The sequence below is a fragment of the Mastigoproctus giganteus genome, chromosome 4 (assembly GCF_048544385.1).
Source record: "Mastigoproctus giganteus isolate SK-2022 chromosome 4, ASM4854438v1, whole genome shotgun sequence".
In the NCBI taxonomy this organism is placed as follows: domain Eukaryota; kingdom Metazoa; phylum Arthropoda; class Arachnida; order Uropygi; family Thelyphonidae; genus Mastigoproctus; species Mastigoproctus giganteus.
In genome coordinates this window covers 49,031,575-49,052,612 of record NC_143578.1, presented here as the reverse complement: position 1 = coordinate 49,052,612, position 21,038 = coordinate 49,031,575, and the positions used below count along the sequence as shown (strand labels likewise).

The following is a 21,038-nucleotide window of genomic DNA, read 5'->3' as shown; positions in this document are numbered from 1 at the left end:
TATCGAAGTTCATTATAACATATAGTTCATTGTATAGAAGTTCATTATAAGAGATGGTCTATTGAATCGCAATTCATTATAGCAGATGATTCATCTGTTATAATGGACCTTCTATATTATGAACCATTGTGATGATGTTCATTTAAACAAATGGTTCTTAGTATAGAAGTCGATTACAACAGATATTGCATCTACGTCCATTATAACAAATGGTTCTTTGTGTCGAAGAGTAATTACAAAAGATAGTTCATTGTATCGAAGTCCATTACAACAGATGGTTCATTGTATCCAAGTCCATTATAACAGATAGTTTATTGTGTTGAAGTCCATGGATACAGGCATCTGACAACAAATGTTTTGTGCAATGTGTTGTAATTAAAAAGATTTAAAACGTCTGAACTTTTCTAATCGCTTGAAATGGCAGCGTATTACCTGCAAAAGAGATCCAAGGCTATCTCAGAAAATCATTCATCTCCTCATGAATTTATCTTATCAGAGTTCATTATAAAGATGGTTATTTGTTTTATTGCATCAGAGGTCATTATAAAGATGGTTATTTGTTTTATTGCATCAGAGGTCATTATAAAGATGGTTCATTGTTTTTATTATATCAGTCATTATAAAGATTGTTCGTTAATTTAATTGTATCAGAAGTCATTATAAAGATGGTTCATGGATTTCATTGTATCAAAGGTCATTATAAAGAAAGTTCATTGTTTTTATCGTATGAACTCATTATAAAGTTCGTTGAATTATTTTATTGTATGAGAAGTCGTAAAGATAATTCATTGATTCTATTGTATCAGAGGTCTTTGTAAAGATGGTTCAATGATTCTATTGTATCAGAAGTCTTTGTAAAGATGGTTCATTGTTTTTATTATATCAAAGGTCATCATAAAGATGTTTCGTTAATTTCATTGTATTAGATGTCATTATAAAGATGGTTCATTGATTTTATTGTATCAGAGGTCATTATAAAAATGGTTCATTAATTTTATTGTATCAGAGGTCATTATAAAGATGGTTCATTGATTTTATTGTATCAAAGATCATTATAAAGATGGTGGTTCATTGATTTCATTGTATCAAAAGTCGTTATAAAGATGATGGTTCATTGTTTTCATTATATCAAAGGTCATTCATTGTAAAGCTGGTTCATGGATTTTATTTTATCAGAAGTCATTATAAAGAAAGTTCATTGTTTTTATCGTATGACGCCATTATAAAGATAGTTGAATGATTTCATTGTATAAGAAGCCATAAAGATAATTCATTGATTCTATTGTATCAGAGGTCTTTGTAAAGATGGTTCATGGATTTTATTGTATCAGAGGTCTTTATAAAAATGATGGTTCATTGATTTTATCGTACCAGAAGTCATTATAAAGATGGTTCATTAATTTCACTGTATCAGAGGTCATTATAAAGATGATTCATGGATTTCATTGTATCAGAGGTCATTATAAAGAAAGTTCATTGTTTTTATGGTATGACGTCATTATAAAGATCGTTGAATAATTTTATTGTATGAGAAGTCGTAAAGATAATTCATTGATTCTATTGTATCAGAGGTCTTTGTAAAGATGGTTCATTGTTTTTATTATATCAAAGGTCATCATAAAGATGTTTTGTTAATTTCATTGTATTAGAGGTCATTATAAAGATGGTTCATTGATTTTATTGTATAAGAGGTCATTATAAAGATGGTTCATTGTTTTTATTATATTAAAGGTCATTATAAAGATTGTTCGTTAATTTCATTGTATCAGAAATCATTATAAAGATGGTTCATTGATTTTATTGTATCAGAGATCATTATAAAGATGATGGTTCATTGATTTCATTGTATCAAAAGTCGTTATAAAGATGATGGTTCATTGTTTTTATTATATCAAAGATCAGTCATTGTAAAGATGGTTCATGGATTTAATTGTATCAAAGGTCATTTTAAAGATGGTTCATTAATTTCATTATATCAGAGGTCATTATAAAGATGGTTCATTGATTTTATTGTATCAGAGATCATTATAAAGATGATGGTTCATTGATTTCATTGTATCAAAGGTCATTCATTGTAAAGATGGTTCATGGATTTTATTATATCAGAGGTCATTATAAAGATGGTTCATTAATTTCATTATATCAGAGGTCATTATAAAGAAGTTCATTGACGCCATTATAAAGATCGTTGAATGATTTCATTGTATAAGAAACCATAAAGATAATTCATTGATTCTATTGTATCGGAGGTCTTTGTAAAGATGGTTCATGGATTTTATTGTATCAGAAGTCATTAATTATAAAGATGGTTCATTAATTTCATTGTATCAGAGGTCATTATAAGGGTGATTCATGGATTTCATTGTACGGGAGGTCATTATAAAGAAAGTTCATTGTTTTTATGGTATGACGTCATTATAAAGATCGTTGAATGATTTTATAGTATGAGAAGTCGTAAAGATAATTCATTGATTCTATTATATCAGAGGTCTTTGTAAAGATGGTTCATTAATTTTATTATATCAGAAGTCCTTATAAACAAATTTTATTGCATCAATTAATATATACGTGCATACTCCTTAAGCACTTCATATCCGAATTCGCAGTAAATGACACTCGGATTCAAATATAATTCAATACGAACGCTATTCGTACTATCAGAGTTCATTATAAACGACACGACTTTGTCAAACTATCAGTCATCAGTTTTTTTCTCAACACCACCATGTTTTTATTTTTTTAAGTAATTCGCTGATAACTAATATGGAACGCAATTATTCCAGCTGTTGACTAATCAGTTATCCGAAAGGGGGAGGGGGGGGAGAGCGGGCCCATTGGTGCAGAAGTAGTTGAACCGACTGAGTCAATTACCAAACAGACGTAATGTGTACTCAGAAAACTGTCGAATCCTGCGAAGGATTAGAGTTACCTCCAAGCGGAGGTTTCCTTTTGCCAGCACCTCATTGAAATGTACGCTTACTGAGCACGTGATTCGGTTGATGGCATTAAGGACGCCACTGTACCAATGATGGTAATGAGCGGAGGAACCTTGAAACGTAGAGCGCAACACAATAACATCGCATTTCTGGAGCGACCAATGCGCTGGTAATTGTGGTTTTCTCAGTGTGCCTTGACAGCTCCCAGACGACCCGTGTGTTGTGCGGGTGCACGTGAAAAGTTCCGTAGAATTACGTCAATTGTAGTTCGTCTGTCACAGTAAAACGCTGCATAATTCAATGCACCGACTTTGTGTACGTGTACTTATAACAACAACACCGCGTCCGTGTTTGGCATCGATCGTAATATCGCATTTTGAGGCAGAGTTGGAAATCGGGACACAAAGTTGGAAATACCAGGTGAAGAAAGGAGGTAATTGGAATACAAAGTTGGAAATACTTACAGAAGACCTAACGATTATTGGAAATTGGGACACAAAGTTGGAACCATGAGGTGAGGAAAGGAGGAAAATGGGATATAATATTGGAAACACCTGGTGATGGCAATTGGGAAAGGGAGTTAGAAGCACTTCCAGAAGAATGGAAGCTTGCGTCCTGATTTTATTGGAAATTGGGACACAAAGTTGGAAACATATGGTGAAGAAAGGAAAAAATGGAATACAAAGTTGGAAATATCTTGTGACGAAAATTGTATATCGGGATAGAAAGTTGGAAACACCTGCAGTAAAATGAAAACCATTATTGGAATTTGGGGTACGAAGTTGGGGAGGTCTCCAACTTCGTACCCCCAAAATTTTGAAATTATTATTTATTTCGAAATCGAAAATTGGAAACACTTGCAGAGGATTGAAACCATGATTGGAAATCGGGATTATTTTAAATATTTGATGAAGAATGGAGGCCATTATTGGAAATCGGGAGAGAATGTTTGAAACATCTGGTGAAGAATTTGGGACAGAAATTTGGAAATACCTGTTAAAAAATGAACCCATTATTGGAAATCGGGACACAAAGTTGGAAATACATGGTGAAGAAAGGAGAAAATGGGATAGAAAGTTGGAAATACATGGTGCTGAAAATTTAAAATGGGTAAAGAAATTTGAAAACACTTGCAGAAGAATGAAAACCATTATTGGAAATCGGGACAGAAATTTGGAAACATCTTGAAGAATATGCTGTTGGGACAAAAGTTAGAAACACCTTAAAGAATTTACAAATTTGGGACAAAAAAAATGAAACCATCATGAAGAATGTACAATTTGGAACAAAAAGTTCGATATATCTGATGAAGGATGTGCAATTTGGTACAAAAAGTTGGAAAAACCTGGTGAAGAATATACAAATTGTGAAATAAATTTGGAAACCACTGGTGAAAAAATTTTAACGGGAAGTTGTAAACACCTGATGATGAAAATTATAAAATAAAATAAAAATTTGAAAAAATCTTCTGAAGAATGAAACCATTGTTGGAAATCTGAATAAAAAATTTCTGTTTAAACTTACAGAAGAACGAAGAGCAAGCAAAATAGGGATAGAAAGTTGGAAATACTTGAAGAAATAAAACCATTATAAGTAATGTAAGTTTTAAATTTTTTGGTAAATTTCCAAGCAGGAATTAAAATAATAAAATTTAAAAAAAATACATTTTTTATACATTTTTTGTACGTGGAAAGAAAATTTAAAATACCAGATGACCATTTGCACACCATACCAGAAGACAAAGAAACAGCATTCAACAAATTATTAAAAAAAAGCAGACGCTATCGTTCTGCTATTAAAATCCTATTAGTAGGGTGAAATACAGAGCATGCCAATTATGCTGTTAAGAGCCTTCGATCACCTCACACTTTGGCTTGCAGATATTACGATGGGGGGGGGGATGCTTCCAAGTACATTAAATTAACGCAAGAGCCAAGCCATGGTTTAACAAATCGATGAAAGCCATGTTCAGAACTCAGCGCGCAAAATTGCTGAAACGCACCAGGTTAACTGAAGCCTGAAATATAAAAACCAACAGCCTAAGGAATAGCTTCACTTAGTGCGAGCCGCATACGGCCCGCTACGATTCCTGCGCTTGTGAACTAAGTTGAGTTAGCGATAATTTTTTTATTTAACGTTGCGCGTTAAATAAAGATGGCTGAACTTTTGGTCACGTGACTCTTTTTGTTTCTTTTGTTTGTTCCCCCCCTCAGATTTTATTTGTAGAAGCGGTAGGCCAGCATACGCCATCAATGCAGCATATTGTTAACAAATTACCTGTCACCTGCCTCTTCAGTTAGCTGCTATCACATGCCTCGACATGCCTGGCTGGAAGAGAAGTGCCAAACTAAAAAGTGGGTTAATGACACTTTTTCCTCATAGGCACTTTTTATTGGGGTGTCTGTAGAACAAGTTAAGCCTAAAAGGGTTCAGGGCCTCTACATACAAAACTTTCCGAAACTTTGTCCCTTTTTTTTTTTTTTTTTTTTTTCTTTGTAAATCTTAAGTCTGGTACTTGGAGCTTTTTTTTTTCTCTTTTCGAAAATTCCTCTTTAATGTGTAGGGACTTGTTTTCGGCAAATTGATCTCGCATTAGATCAATTAACTCGTAAACTGTTGCTCGTATGGGTAACCATGGTAACCGATATATATGTTCTACAGAGGAGATGATAATTAAAACCGGTCCTAATTTTATCTCAGGACAGAACAGTATTCGATTTTTCAATATTAAATAACCGTATAATTGAGGAAAAATTATCCCTCCATTGGCAATTGAAGCCCGGTACCTTTATTTACTCTTTCGTTCCATTCTTTTGCGGATAGATCAAAGCAATTATGTAGAAAATTAATAGCTTTTTATCTTGTCTGTATTTGCAGCAGTCCTCTCCCAGAACTCTAAGAGTCAACACTGAAGGCGTGCCGAAGAGGAAATGTAGCTTTTATCTCACTATTCTTTGATTTATTACACTTACAAGAACACGCAAAGCTTTTTCTTTCGTGCTATCAAAGGTGGCTCCTTATTTCCGTTCGTTTCGAGAAGGTTTAGATGCCTCATGCCATTCGTGCCATGTGAATGGGGACAAAAAGAGAAAAGAGAGATATGGAATACATGCAATTCTCCTTCAAATCAATTGACTTCTTAGAAAATTCTTCGCGATAACTGCCCAAAATACAACCATAATTATCTTGAAATCGTTTTCCCCTCACTGCCGAAGAGGGAATCTTGACAACAAAATCGTTCTTTCGTATTCAGAGATACTCGCGCGTCTCAAACTTTTTTTCACTCTTTATTTTAAGAAATGGGATTTAATAGGCATTTACTCCAATGCCTAAAAAGCTAGCAATGCTCACACTGAGAACAGAAACGGACATGTCCATTCATGTTAAAAAAACGGAGATGAGCAAACGAATATATTCATACATGTGAAAGGAATATGAATGAACTCGTCCATTCATGTCCATTTGGCTAAATACAGTTCTCCATTCATGTCCATTTAGCTAAATACAGTTGTCCGTTTCAACAAAATACGGTTGTCCGTTCATGTACATTTAAGCAAAATACGACTGTCCATTCATGTCTATTTCTGCAAAGTACGGTTGTCCGTTCATGTCCAGTTCACCAAAATAGGGTTGCCATTCATGCACATTCTAAGCAAAACATGGTTGTGCATTCAAGACCATTTCAGCAAAATGCTGTTGTCCGTTCATGTCCATTTCAACAAAATACTGCTGTACATTCATGTCGATTTCAGCAAAATACGGTTATCCATTCATATCCATTAAAAAAAATTACGGTATCCAATACGGTTATCCATTCATATCCATTAAAAAAAATTACGGTTATCCATTCACGTCCATTTCAGCAAAATACAGTTGTCCATTCATGGCCATTTCAGCAAAATACGTTTCCCATTCATGTCCATTTTGGAAAAATACGGTTGTCCATTCATGTCTATTTCAGAAAAATACAGTTGTCCATTTTTTTTTTTTCTATTTCAGCAAAATACGGTTGTCCATTCATGTCCATTTCAGCAAACTGCTCTTGTCCATTCATATCCATTCCAAGAAAAATATGGTTGTCCATTTCAAGCAAAACACAGTTATCTATTTCATGTCCATTTCAGCCAAATACTGTTATCCATTCATGTCCATTTCAGCAAAACACGTTTGCCCATTCATGTCCATTTTGGAAAAATACGGTTGTCCATTCATATCTATTTCAGCAAAATTCGGTTCTCCATTTTTTTCTCTTTCAGCAAAATACGGTTGTCCATTCATGGCCATTTCAAGCAAAAAAAACACAGTTATCTATTTCATGTCCATTTCAGCAAAACACGTTTGCCCATTCATGTCCATTTTGGAAAAATACGGTTGTCCATTCATGTCTGTTTCAGCAAAATACGTTTGACCATTCCAGTCCACTTCAACAAAATACCGTTTTATTTCATTAATTTTAACGGATCAACTTTATTTTCGTAATTTTAATAGTTATAAAATTGAAATTCATTCGGATGCTCTTTTTTATATTTCTTTTTATACTCTACATGTTCGATCTTAATTATACGTGCTTCTAACTCGGATTTAACTCAAACACAGCAAACCCAATTTCTCCATCATTATATCAGTTTTCCTTATTAACAAAATCCCCGATTAAATATTTGCCGAATCTCCCTTTCTCGATGGAATTCTCATCTAATCCCTTCTGGTTAATCCTATTTAAATAAAGACCAACATCTTCCGGATGACGGTCCACAATCTCGTGCAACAAACTACCTTAAAAATCCCTCTAATCCGCGAATCTGTAGTGGATTTTACATGGAAACGAGTATTTATTATGTGGGCTTCATTGGGTTTCAGTCCCCTGGAAACGGGTAGAGCTGGGACCGCTGCCTCGATTCTCAATTTGTTATAGAAACCAAGTTGACATCGCAATCCATCCAGTCTCCCGCGAACACCTATGCATCCATTATAGTGTAACTAGTGTCAGATCTCTCTCTCTATCTCTTTCTCGCTCTATTGTTTCTGGGAGCACTGGTGCACGCGCAAGATAGATCCTTCAGTCACGTGATTTCTTTGAAGTTAAGTATTTAATCAGCGCGCTTCTGTCCGTTTATATGTCAATTACGATCACTCACTCCACAATTTAGGCACGAGTCTGATCGCTGTGTTAATGTTGGCGTATTTATTATTAATTCTCCATCCTTCTCCTGTCTAGCGAACTCCTACAAATCATATTTCAGTGAAAACTAAAATTATACTGTTATTCTCGGATTAAAATTGAAGTTGTTTTTTTTTAAAGAAATACCTTCTGAAGAAGAACCTAAAATAATTCGAAACGTCACGGTTAATGTGTTAGACAATAACACATTAGAAATTATTATTATTTTTTTTTTGTAAATGCAATCTAAAAAAGCTTTGATCATCTGTTTGTGAAGTTATAAGCACGTACGTCACTGTGACTTGTTTCTTGTAAGTACGTCATTATGACGTCTAAAACACGTCGTATTGAGGTTAACGTATACATTTATACGTTGTTATTGGACACTTCACTATGTGGTTAGGAAATACGTCAATATGACGTTATAAGAAGGTACACCATTATGACGTTTTTATTTTATATTCAAAGTGATAATCACATATAGTATTAATTTTTTTAAAGGTATTCGAAAAGGATGACTTTTAATCGTATATTTATTAAGTTATAAATATGTCATTATGCCGTTAAAAACACGTCGTAATGAAGTTATACAATTCCATGTGGTTATTAGACGTGATTATGTGGATATGACGCTATAAGACGTATACGTCATTGTGACATCATAAGACATCTACGTCGTTATGACGTTGAAAACACGCCACGACGAGGTTCATATACACTTCAATATGTTGTTATTGAACACTTCACTACGTGAAAGATACGTCATTATGACGTTATAAGAAAATACACCATTATGACGCTTTTATTTTTTTGCAGACATTCTAAAAGGATTAAATTTTAATTTTATATTTATTACGGGTTATAAGTACGCTTTTATGACTTCGAAAATACGTCGTAATTAGGTTATTATACACGCTTATATGTTGTTATTGGGGACTTCCCTATGTGGTTACGAGATACGTCACTATAAGGTTATTACAATGTACACTATTATGACGTCATTATAAAGCGCATCATTATGATGTTTTTATTTTATTATTTTTTGGAAATGCATTCTCAAAGGATTAACATTTAATAGTATATTTAAAATACGTCATTATGACATTGAACCACATGTCATGATGAGATTATTATACATTTCTATGTGGTAATTAGACACGTGACTATGTAGTTATGAGATATACCATTATGATGTTATATTGTATGACATTATGACTTTGTGTGACACATTATGTTATTAGGTACGTCATTATAGCTTTGCATCACACGTCATTTGACGTTATATTGTACGTCGTTATAGCTTTGTATTATACATCATTATGACTTTGAATGACACATTATGTTATAATGTACGTCATTGTGACTTTGTACGACACGTCATTATGACATTGCATGATACGTCATTATGACATTGTATGACATTATGTTATAAGGCACGTAATTATAGCTTTGTATTATACGTCATTATGACTTTGTATGACACATTATTATGTTATAAGGTACGTCGTTATATTGTACGTCACTATGACTTTGCATGACACATCATTATGTGTAAGGCGCATCGTTATTTTATTTATTTTATTTTTTTTGATTTGGTAGTTGTTGGCGCATCGGCTTCTGTGGCCATATTGCACCTCCCAAGGTTTTTGTAGTACTTTGATCCAAGCCCGAGGCGGGAATGGAACCCGCGACCTTTGGGTTGCCAGGCAAGTACTTTACCCACTCGGCTAGCCCGGTCGGCGCATCGTTATATTTTGTATTATACGTCATTATGTTGTTATATTGCACGTCAGTATGACACATTGTTATTAGGTGCGTCGTTATAGCTTTGTATTGCACGTCATTATTATGTTGTAAGGTACGTCGTTATAGTTTTGTATTATACGTCGTTATTATGTTGTAAGGTACGTCGTTATAGTTTTGTATTATACGTCATTATGGCTTTATATTGTACGTCAATGACTTTGTTTGACACATTATGTTATTATGTACGTCATTATAGTTTTGTATCACATGTTATTATGACGTTACACTGTACGTCATTATGACTGTATGACACATTATGTTATAAGGTACGTCTTATAGCTTTATATTATACGTTATTGTGACTTTGGATGACACATTATTATGTTAAAAGGTACGTCGTTATATTGTACGTCACTATGACTTTGCATGACACATTATTATGTTGTAAGGTTTATCGTTATAGTTTTGTATTATACGTCATTATGATGTTATATTGCGCGTCAGTATAACTTTGTGACACATTATGTTATTGGGTACGTCGTTATAGCTTTGTATTGTACGTCATTATGATGTTATATTATACGTCATTATGACGTTATATTATACGTCATTATAGATTTGTATTGTACGTCATTATGACGTGATATTGTATGTATTTTATGATGTTTCGTCTGCGCATATGAAAAAGAACTTTTCAATGTCGATTTGTACTTACTGCGTAAAAACGGCCCTTTTTTACGTCACGGCTTGTAGTCTTCGTTGTCGTAGATGTCTTCTGCTTTCATATCTTCATTATTTGAGTTTGGCAGAATATTTTTATGGAACAAACTTATTTTATCAAACTTCCAAGTGGGATTCTAAGTGTTTTTGCAGAAGTTTCTCTCTACAAACTTTGATAGAAAGTTTTATGGGGACTATGAAAATCCAAAAAAAAAAAAAAAATTACCAAAAAAGACTGGTGCGTATTACCCGCTGAACGATGTTCGCTTTAAGAGGAACAGATGTTCATGGAACTTTATTTCTCGGATGGATATCGGCAGCTAGAGAGATATCTGCGAGGAAAACAATAAATAGCAGAAGTGTTGCGAGATACTGTGAAGACAAGTACTGACGCTTTGGATATTACACCCTGGCAGCAGATCTGTTCCCGTAAGTTTTAGCATAGTCGTATAAACGTTGCCGAAAATCTTACGATCGAAGAAAAGATGGTTGTAAGGAATACGATCGCGTGAGCCAGAAAGACGCAAAACAGTCGAAAACTTTCGCGATTTCCGCATTTTTTCCCTTCCTCAAGTCGTTTCGTGCTTATGTTAGGCACGTCCGACACGTTCGGTCACGTGACCGTCTTAATGCACACGCCGGGGATGGGGGAAAGGGGGGGGATAGCGAAGCAGTTGATTTGCCGCGATGGTACACCTAGGCGTAGATGGCTTGACAGTTTTATGGCCACTTGAATGCGTTAAATAAAAATCCTAAATCATAAGCCAGCAGTGCAAGGATACCGAAAGCGCCACCTTGCGGTCAAACAGCAAAAGTAGGGCACATATTCCGGCGAAACGAGTTATCCTAAATCTTTTTACGACCGCAGTCCCTCTTATTAAGACTACTCCGCGCTAGCGCCACCTGGTGGTGAAACCGGGAACGATATTTTTGGCCGAAATAAATCCTTAATCGGATTCAAAAATCTATTAACTGCGTCGCGTTTGTTAAGAACAGAAATTCAGCGCGACCTGGCGGTGAATTCGTGCCACTACCGCCCACGTTTACTTCACAAAACCATTTGCGATGAAACAAAAGTTTACTGCGAAAGGATTTCCCCGTTCAAATTGACTCCTCTTTCTTTCTGCAGTTTACAAAAGATTATTTTAGAAATTCTGCGTGTAAACACCAGAGTAGCGAGCAAAGAGAAGTAGAGTACATTAAAAGTAATTCTGAGTAGCATCACCGGGGAGCCTAAGGGATAATAGGGCGTTGTAGGAGAGAGAGAGATTCGTAGGAGAGTTTTCTTTATTCGTTGGAAGCGTAAATAAATGCTAAAGTCGGGTGGCGAAAAATACATAAAAGATCATTTCGTACGCGCGAATAACCCGCGTCGGCTCCGTATTGTATATTTCACGGAATGCTCGCCTAGGTGGCTTTTATAAGGGGCACTCAGAGGGTAATGAAAAAGAGACCATAAATACGCCCAGAAAATAAAGAATATGATTTTGGAGACTTACGTTTCGAGGCAGCGATATACGAATCTTTATCAGAGACTATTTTTACCGAAATGATGTAATGGCTGATGAAGGTGATATTCGTTGACGAATGTTATTCAGTGGATGGGGATGGGTTTTCCTCTTTGAAAAGGGTTCGTAATTCAGATGGCCAATGTCATCGCGGTGATTTGTGGGTAGGCTTAACGTAATTTTGCGCGTGATTGTTGAGGAAGTGGATGTTCTCTTCCAGTACGCTTAACTGTAAGGAAATTCCTTTTCGGGTTGTGCGAGTTTCATTTTCCAAATGTGTTATCTGACCTCTGGTACGCAATAACCCTGTCGACAGTTAGGTGATCGATTTTTGGCCGGGCCGGCTACCTCGCTAAGCTGGTGGTGCATTTTCCACGTGTGTGTTTCCAGCGTTCGGTGAGTTCCTAATGTTTCGACCCACTGCGATCAAGTAGCTGACTGTTGTCCGCTCTTGCATGAATGTAATATAGGGGCCGTGCGAGAGAAAAATGTCAGTTACCTTTAATTGAGATTAATCAGTGATTGGTGCGAGTGGTTAATCCCAAGTAGTGTTTTTATAAATGCAGGTTGGCGCGACTTCAAAAGATGTGAAGAAGTTGATTGAAATTGCACATTATTTCTCTCTCTCTCTATCCCTCCCTGTTTCTTTCTCTGTTTTTTTAACATTCATGTGAATTTGATTTCACATTCATAAATTATTAGGAAAAATTCATTCATAATTATTCGTATGAATTTCACTTACTACTTCTATCATTCTCTCTTAACTTGCTTCGTTCACTTCTCATCTTACGCTATCTCTCTGTTTACCCCCCCTCTTTCTACCGTCTTTTTATGTTTGTTTTGTTTCTGTTTATCTCTTATCCTTTCTGCTTATCTTTGTTCTTCTTCTCCCTCCGTTCTACCTTTTGGTCGCCCTCTGTCTCTCTAAATCTGTATATTCTATATTATCTTCCTTCTTCCTCTTTTTTCTTTTCCATATCTTTTATTTTCATAATTTCCCTCTGACTTTCTGCCTTGTTTTCTCTCTCTCTCTCTCTCTCTCTCTCCCTCTCTCTCTCTCTCTCTCTCTCCCTCTCTCTCTCTCTCATTTTTCTCTCACTCTTCTTTCTATCCCTCTATATTCTCTATTTCTTTCCATATCACCTTTTCATTTCCCCATTCTCCCTTTCTTTCTTTCTTTCTTTCTCTCTTTTTTCTTCCCATTCTCCCTTTCTTTCTCCTTTTCTCATTCTGCTTTATTTCTGTTTTTTCTCTTTCCATTTTTTCTCTTCCATTTTTAGTCTTTCATTTCATTCTCCTTCAGTATTATTCTGTCACTTTTCTCTCATTTCTTTGCTTATTTTCTTTCTCTCTGTCTTCTTATATGTTTCATTTTTCCTTTTCTCGCCATTATTGCCTGTTTATCTCTCTTTTGCTCTTTCTCTCTCTCTCTCTATAATTATTTCTTTCTCTCCCTCTGTCATTACTTCTCTTTCTCTATCATTCTCTCTCTCTCTGTCACTGTTTTTTCTCTGTATTTTTCTCTTATTATTCATTTTTCTTTCCTTCCTTCTAATTTCTTCTTCTTTATCTCATTGTTCCTTTCTCTCTTTTTGTCTTCCACAATATCCTTTACTTTCCTCATAATCCCATCTCTCTCTCTCTCTCTCTCTCTCCGTCTCATTTATTTCGTTTCTATCAGTCTATTCCTTTTTCTTTTTCTCTCTGAATATCTTTCTTTCTTGTTATTTTTTTCTCTTTCTCATTCTTATATTTTGTTTCTTTCTCTCATTGTTTATTTGTTTCTCTTTTTCCTCTCATCACTTATGTCTGATTATACTTCTTTACCTTTAATTTTTCTCATTCTCTCTCTCTCTCTCTCTCTAGCTTTTCCAGGGTCGGCTCATTTTCTCTCGTTCTGTAATACTAATCTTTCTCTCATCTTCTCAATCCGGACATACTTTTATCCATCATTCTCTCTCTCTCTATCTCTCGTACGCATCTCTTTCATTCCCTCCTTTCCCTCTTCCCTATCTCTCCTCACCACTTCACTGCAGTCCCTTCCAAGAGCCAAAGACTCGACCGTGTTGCATAAACATGGCTTCTATTTGCGCATGATCAATCAGTGTACCACCGATCACCGCTGTTGCAGCCTCTGTCAACTTAACCACCTCAGTTTCCGCCCCATTTGTGTGTGTGAGCGGTATCAGCGTGTTACGACGATAGATTATACTCCCCCACCCCACCCGTGTGTGTGTGTGTGCGCGCGCGCACGCGCCAATACAACGACGAATTAAATCTCTTTAACCTTTTGTACCCCGACCACAAAAGAAGAAAGAGGATTTATTTCACAGGGCGCATTAAAATAGTGCCATAATTACTTTCTTTTTTTCCTAATTATAGCTGGCGTCCACTAAATAATAGAATCCGGAGATTAGAGCGTTTGGCAACGCATGAAACGGGTCTCGTTACAACCCTGCCGATCATAAAACAACTATAAAAGGAAGCCAAATTATCTTTTCCCGCTTAATATGATAGAGTTGTTGCGCGCGAAATTAATAATTAACCACGAAATATGGATAATCGCGGCTAATTGTTGCGAGTGTGTACCAAACGAGTGGGCTGTCGTCTGCAAAATACGAGAAAACGAGGAAATTTGCAATTATTCATGCGTAAATATCCCGGGGAATTGTGGGAATGAGATAGAATGCCCACAACTGCTCACGACTCTCACGCCAGCTATAGTCCACGAGAAAGGAGTCGTCTGCATAGAGTTCGTAGAGTCGCCATCCTCCACACACCGAGTGGAAAAACCTGTTCGAGTCCCGTCGATGATGGGAGGAATCTTTATGGGCGTTTTTCACAACGTGGCCAAGTTAGTCGGTCTCGGGCGAAGGTATCATGGTTTTTACAAGGGAACTCCGGTTTTTTATCTAGAAAACCGACCTCGGAACACACTCAATTTACAAACAATGTACACGTATCAATAGTCCCTGATGTTCCTAAAACCCTATTACAATAACTACTTTCTTACAGTGTTTCTACCATTCTTTGCAATGGCGTTTATCAGCTTCTCACTCTGTTTCTACCATTTTCTTAGAGAAAGAGTTGGTTCTGTAAGGTTGGCATTTGATAGCGAACGGATGTTGATTGGTGGCCGCCCGTATTCGAAGTGGTTTGTAAAAAATGGAGGAATTACAGAGATATTCGAAAAGTTCTTTGTGCAGGGCAAGGATTTTCAAACTGCAATTTGGAATACAATGTACTATCATCAATAAAACTATGGATAGGTTTTCTGTTCAATGGAAGAAGGCCATTAATTTACGAGAGGGAAAGAGTGGGATAAAAAAACCCACCTTGGGGTACACCAGCATTAGTGGAGCAGTTAGTGGACAGAGAACCATCTATCATCGCCAGCTGTGAGCGGTCACAGAAAAAATTGGCTACCCTATTCTGAAACAGTGTGGAACTCAAAAAATTCGAACTTGTTTAGAAAATCTTTATATGCCAAATATGGTCAGATGGGAGAAGGAACTCCCATCATTATCAGCAGCGGATCGACATTGACGGAATCCACATTGATCAGATGGAGGGTTTTAAGGTAGTTTAGGAGTTGGTGGTTAACAGATTTCTACATTTATTTATAATGAATATAAGGTGGAATGGAACGATAATTGGATTTGAGAGATTTGTCATCTTAGGAGTACAGGTTTTGAGAACAAATGGAGAAATACCATCAGGACTTGCAGCTTTCTTAGCATCAAGATTGTTCAAAATCCTTCTGACATCCTTTTGACGGAAGACCACGGGAGGCATTGAATGCAGTGTAGTGGGAATGGTAAGAGATGGTTTAGCAAGATCATCATTGAATTGAAGAAAAGTAGGATGCCAGCAGAGCAGCTTTCTCTTTGGTTGAAGTGGCAGTAGAACCATCTGGTTTGCCAGATGTGGGAGCAGAGATGGGCAAAACTTACCGCAATAGCTTTGGCAAGAGACCAGAATACTCGACTACCATTTGGACAAGAAGCAAGTTTTCTACTCTTCGCCTTTTAGAAATCTATTTTGGACTCATTAATAACCGCTTCATAATTGTTGCGAACTTTGGTGCAAGCAGAAAATGAAGCTGGAGATTTGGATGCAAGCCAATTACGATATGCTGCGTTCTTTATCTAAACCACGGTTTCCAATAATTTATTGGTGGAATCTTGCTGTGGAATGCAAAATAAAGGATTTAATCCCTACAAGAATAATTTCCCTGACACGATCTGAGAAAACAGTACGATTGGAAGATTTATACCTATTTCTACAATTGAATAAAGCCGTATTTGTTTTGTGTGCCAAGGTAACTAAGGCCATGAAGTATCGCTAATCTATTGAGGCTGTACAGGTCTGTTGCTTTTGCATCATTCTCTAGCATGCAAGCTTAAATCGCTATTTTGGAATTTGCTTCGACCGCTTAGGATTTCCAAAAACCAACCCCTTTTTTCGAACCAATTCAAAGAGGCAATAGTTCATATTTTCGAAATTGCCTTCATCCAATAAAGACGTCAGGATCAACACGCCAGCTATCTCTCAAGTTCACATATTTATCTTAAAAAGAAAATCTGTAATGGATTTTTTAGCAAGAGGATTCCCGGAACTTCTTTTTGCTATTTTTATCTTCTTTCTCTCTCTCTCTCTCTCTCTCTCTCTCTCTCTCTCTGTCTAATCTTAATCTGTGTTACAACTAGTGGTGTGAAAAAGAAAATAATAAAATACAAAAAAAAAAACGTACAAAACATCCAGGATTAGCGTTTCTATCAACCCATTAGCGAAAGCACACACACATATAAAACGCTTTATCCGTATAAGTTTTACTTTTCTTAGGAGTTTCTTCCTGTTTGCGACGCTTGATAGAAAACGGCGGGAGGGAGGAAGGGTAGGGTCGTAGTTGAGGGGGATAAGGTTCATTATAAGAATCGTTGTCGTGGTAACGTCCGTAGGATGTGACAGACATAACCAGCGTTTGACGTGGCGCGTGCACAACAGTGCTCAAATACAAAAGGGGACCCAAGCCGGAGTATTATCTACTCTGTAGTGAAGCCAGTTAACAAGGGGAAAGTGAAGACTTAACCGGCGATAAGCTGTAGCCATATAAGCTCGAGCTAATGATTAGCGGAGCAGCAGTTGGGGTCGTTTTTCCTTTTTATAATGCCATAGATAAATGCGGCCAGGTGATTGGCTTAATTTTTAATTGGATATAAACATTATGTCACATGCACTCTAAATTTAAAAGATAGGGACTAATTCTTAGTGCGTATTTGTTTTTTTTAACAAAAGAAAATTGTTTTTTTTTTTTTTCCTTTTTTTCCTTTCCCCACCCCCCAACTGCACTTTAAGTCATTCCAATATCATATAACGACGCAACTGTCATAAAATCTCTGTTTCAACTACATAATTGGATTAGTTGAGTAATATTTAATGTACCATCTTCTCTGTTTATCTCTCTTAATATTCTTTGGACGTTTTACTTTTTCTCCTTTCTTAATGTAATTTTATTCCGACTGCTCACTCTAATTACCTGAATGTTACTTTTCTTTTTTTTCTTTTTTTTACAATTTCCTGTATAATGTATTTTCATTTTTGTACATTTACAGAGTTCAGTTTTCTTTGCGAGTTTGCAAATTTTCTCTTCTTTTACTCCTTTATAAATAATAATCCGCCATACCTAAACTTGCTTTACAAAATAAACAAAATAAAACGGAAGATTTAAACAAAAATAACAAAAAAAAAGAATGGGGAGAAAAATAATAAATGAATTCATTTTCTAACAATGCTCTACGTGAACCAACATTACAACAAAAAAAAAACACCATCGTCTGCAACACTGAAATCAACCATAGCAACAAAAGGCGTTGTTATGGTCGATTTCAGTCAGGCGCCCGCTTTATTGTTAGAATTCAATTTTAATAATTTATCCATCTCATAATACCAAACCGGAAAGAGCTGGTGAAGGTCATCTGAAGGACAATGAGAGAACCAATCCACTCTGAAATTCAAAAGTCTATATTCTTGTACACACGACAACACAGAAAGCGACTGTCGGGAGGTTGTTGCACGAGGTAATTGCCTGCCCCCTTCCCCACCCCTCCTCGCGTTCGATTGTGTTGCGTGTAGATTTTAATTATTCAAAAGCGCTTAAAATATAAAATAAACGCGGGTGGACACGATTCTATTTACTGTATAATGAGTAACTTCTTTTTATTATTTAATGAGGATGAAGAGATAGTGTTGGATCATTACCAATGTGTACAAATCATCAGTATTACAATTAAATACCGAATCTTCACGTCCTGTGTTGCCTTAGCGCAATATTTAGAAACAAAAGCGTTCGTGTCATCATCCAACTTGTTATACCTTGATTAAAAACTCGTTAATTAATATCAGAAACTAAAAGGGTCCGAGTGTTGATCCCTGTGGGACTCCCTCATAATAATAACGACTTCCACCAGCACACAGCTTCAGTTTATATCGGTTTCATGGGGCTGGGTCTGGAGTTTTTTTTGTTTTTTTTTTCTCCTCGAATTTAATAATGAAAGGATATCACGTGTTACACGTTTCTTATAAGCAAATAGTAATAAGTCGCGGTTTATATATTTAGTTAACTGATAACAAAAATCCGAGCTTTTTAACTTTTCATATACGCACTACATAATCCGATAAATTTTCTTTTATGCGCATTCTCCATATTGCCCATTCATTCCTCCAATCAGCGTATAGACTGAGTGAGTTGTTATACGCAGACAGACGGACGGACAATGGATTTTACGCGTGTATATGCAAATGAGCCTAAAATAATTTCTAATTGGATTACGCGAACGTGAATATTTTGTGAAGAAGATTTGAACACGTACGAATTTCCCATAATTCCTTAAATTCGTTTGGAAATATTGGAAGGTGGGAGGTGTGCATAACCATTTATGGAATTCGTGTCCATACATTAGAAATGCACCAGGGATAGATACGCTGTAAATTATTTACCAGCGGCTTAACCGTAAATGATGCTGTGGGGGTGGGGGTGGGGGGTGTTCGTGTAATGGTAATCTGAGATAGTGTACTTACGCGGCGGAAGTAATATTCAGCGTTATTTACTTATGGCGGAATGAGCGCCTTGCGAACAGTACCACGAGGACGTTCTTGAATAGCGTTCTTATTAAGTTAATGTCATTGGAGTTGATGAACGCCAGACCCTCATTAAAAAACGAAACGCGTGGGGTTGCTTAAGAACCCACGAAATATGAAAGATGTTATGTGCTCTTTTAACGCACAGTTTCCAAATAACATAAGACGGAGAGAGAGAGACTGATCGAAAAAGAGGAAGAGAGAGACTGATAGAAAGAGAGACAGGAAGAGAGAGATTGATAGAAAGGCAGAGGAATATAGAGAAACAGGGAGAGAAGGAGGACAAAGGTAGAAAGAGAAAGATAGAGAGCAACAGAGCGAGAGAGAGAGAAGAGAGGACGACAGAAAGGCAGAGAAAAGAAGCGAAGGATAGAGAGAAACAGAAAAAGAGCGAAGAGGAGAAAGACAGAAAGAGGAAGATAGAGAGCAACAGAGAGAGGAGAGGAGGAGGACGAAAAAGACAGAAAGGAAGAGAAAGACAGAAAGGAAGAGAAAGACAGAAAGAGGAAGATAGAGAGAGAAGAGAGGAGAAGGACAAAAAGCAGAGAAAGGAAAAAAGACAGCGAGAGAGAGAAAGAGAAGGAGAAAGAGAGAAAGAGGAAGATGGCGAGAAACAGAGAGAGAGAGAGAAGAGAGGACAAGGATAAGGACACAAAAAGGAGAGAAAGGAAGAGAAAGCGAGAAACACATAGAGAGAGAGAGGAGGAGGAGAAAGAGAGAAAGATGATGATGGAGAGAAACAGAGAGAGAGAGAGAGAGAGGAGGAGAAAGACAAAAAGAGGAAGATACAGAGAGAGAACAGGGAAAGAAAGACAGGAAGATGGAGAGAAACAGAGCAGAGAAGACAAGGAGAAGGAGAAAACTGGCAGAGAAAGGAAGAGGAAGATAGAGAAAAACAGAGAGACAAGAGAGGAAGAGGAGAGAGACAGAAAGAAAAAGAGAGAGAGGGAAACGTAGAAAGAGAGGGAAAAATATAGACAGAAATAGAGAGATGAAGAGGGGACGAAAGTCAAGAGAAAGAAAGGAAGACAGAAAATGAAACAGTAGTAGAAGGAGGGAAAGAGAGAAAGAAAAAGTGAGTGAGAGAGAGAGAAAGAGCCAGCGAGAGAGAGAAAGAAAAAATGATAGAGCTAAAGCTGATGAGAAAGAAAACGAAAGAAGAGAGTAAAAGAGAGAAAGATAGAGAGAGAGACAAAGAAAGAAAAAACAAAAGAGAGAGAAAGGGGAAACAGAAAGACAGAGAGAAAAATAAGGAATAAGGAGGAAAAGAGAGAAAAGGGAAAGAGGGGCACAAAGGGAAGAATAATGTGAGGGAAAGAAAGAAAGGAAGAAAGACAGAAAGAAAGAGGGAGAGAAGCAGAAATCCAGAAATCGCGAAAGGGAAGAGAGAGAGAGAAAGAGAGAGAGAGAGAGAGAGAGAGAAACAACATAGAGGAAGAGAGAATAAAAGAGTGAAAGAGAGATAAAAAGGAAGAGCGAGAGAAGCGGAAAGAAAGAAAGAGAGTGTGAAAGCGAGTAAGATGATAGAAAGAACAATTGAAAAAGATGGAGGAGAGAGACAGAGAGCAGAGCTGCTCCCGGTTTCATTTTTATGATGCTTCACCCTCATTACGAATTCACGGCCCCGATCTACACGGAACTGTTCTGTTTCTCATATCGGGGGGGGGGGGGGAGGTGTGAGTTCCGCTGTCGCCCGATTTCTGTTTGTACGAAAGTGCCCTTACAAGAGTCGCGCACAGCGGAACAGAGGGAAAGGCAGCGGGTCCGGGTGTAAGAACAACGGGAGCTACACCACCCCCGACACAGACGGAGAGGGATCGATATTGGAAA

General features: G+C 36.8%; 1 protein-coding gene and 1 pseudogene across 1 annotated transcript in view; both read left to right on the top strand.

Moving 5' to 3' along the window:
- LOC150086703 (protein amalgam-like) overlaps nt 1-21,038 on the top strand; it is a 207,848-nt gene that overhangs the window by 12,322 nt on the left and 174,488 nt on the right. The window lies entirely within an intron of this gene.
- LOC150086704 (uncharacterized) lies at nt 3,852-20,514 on the top strand (annotated as a pseudogene).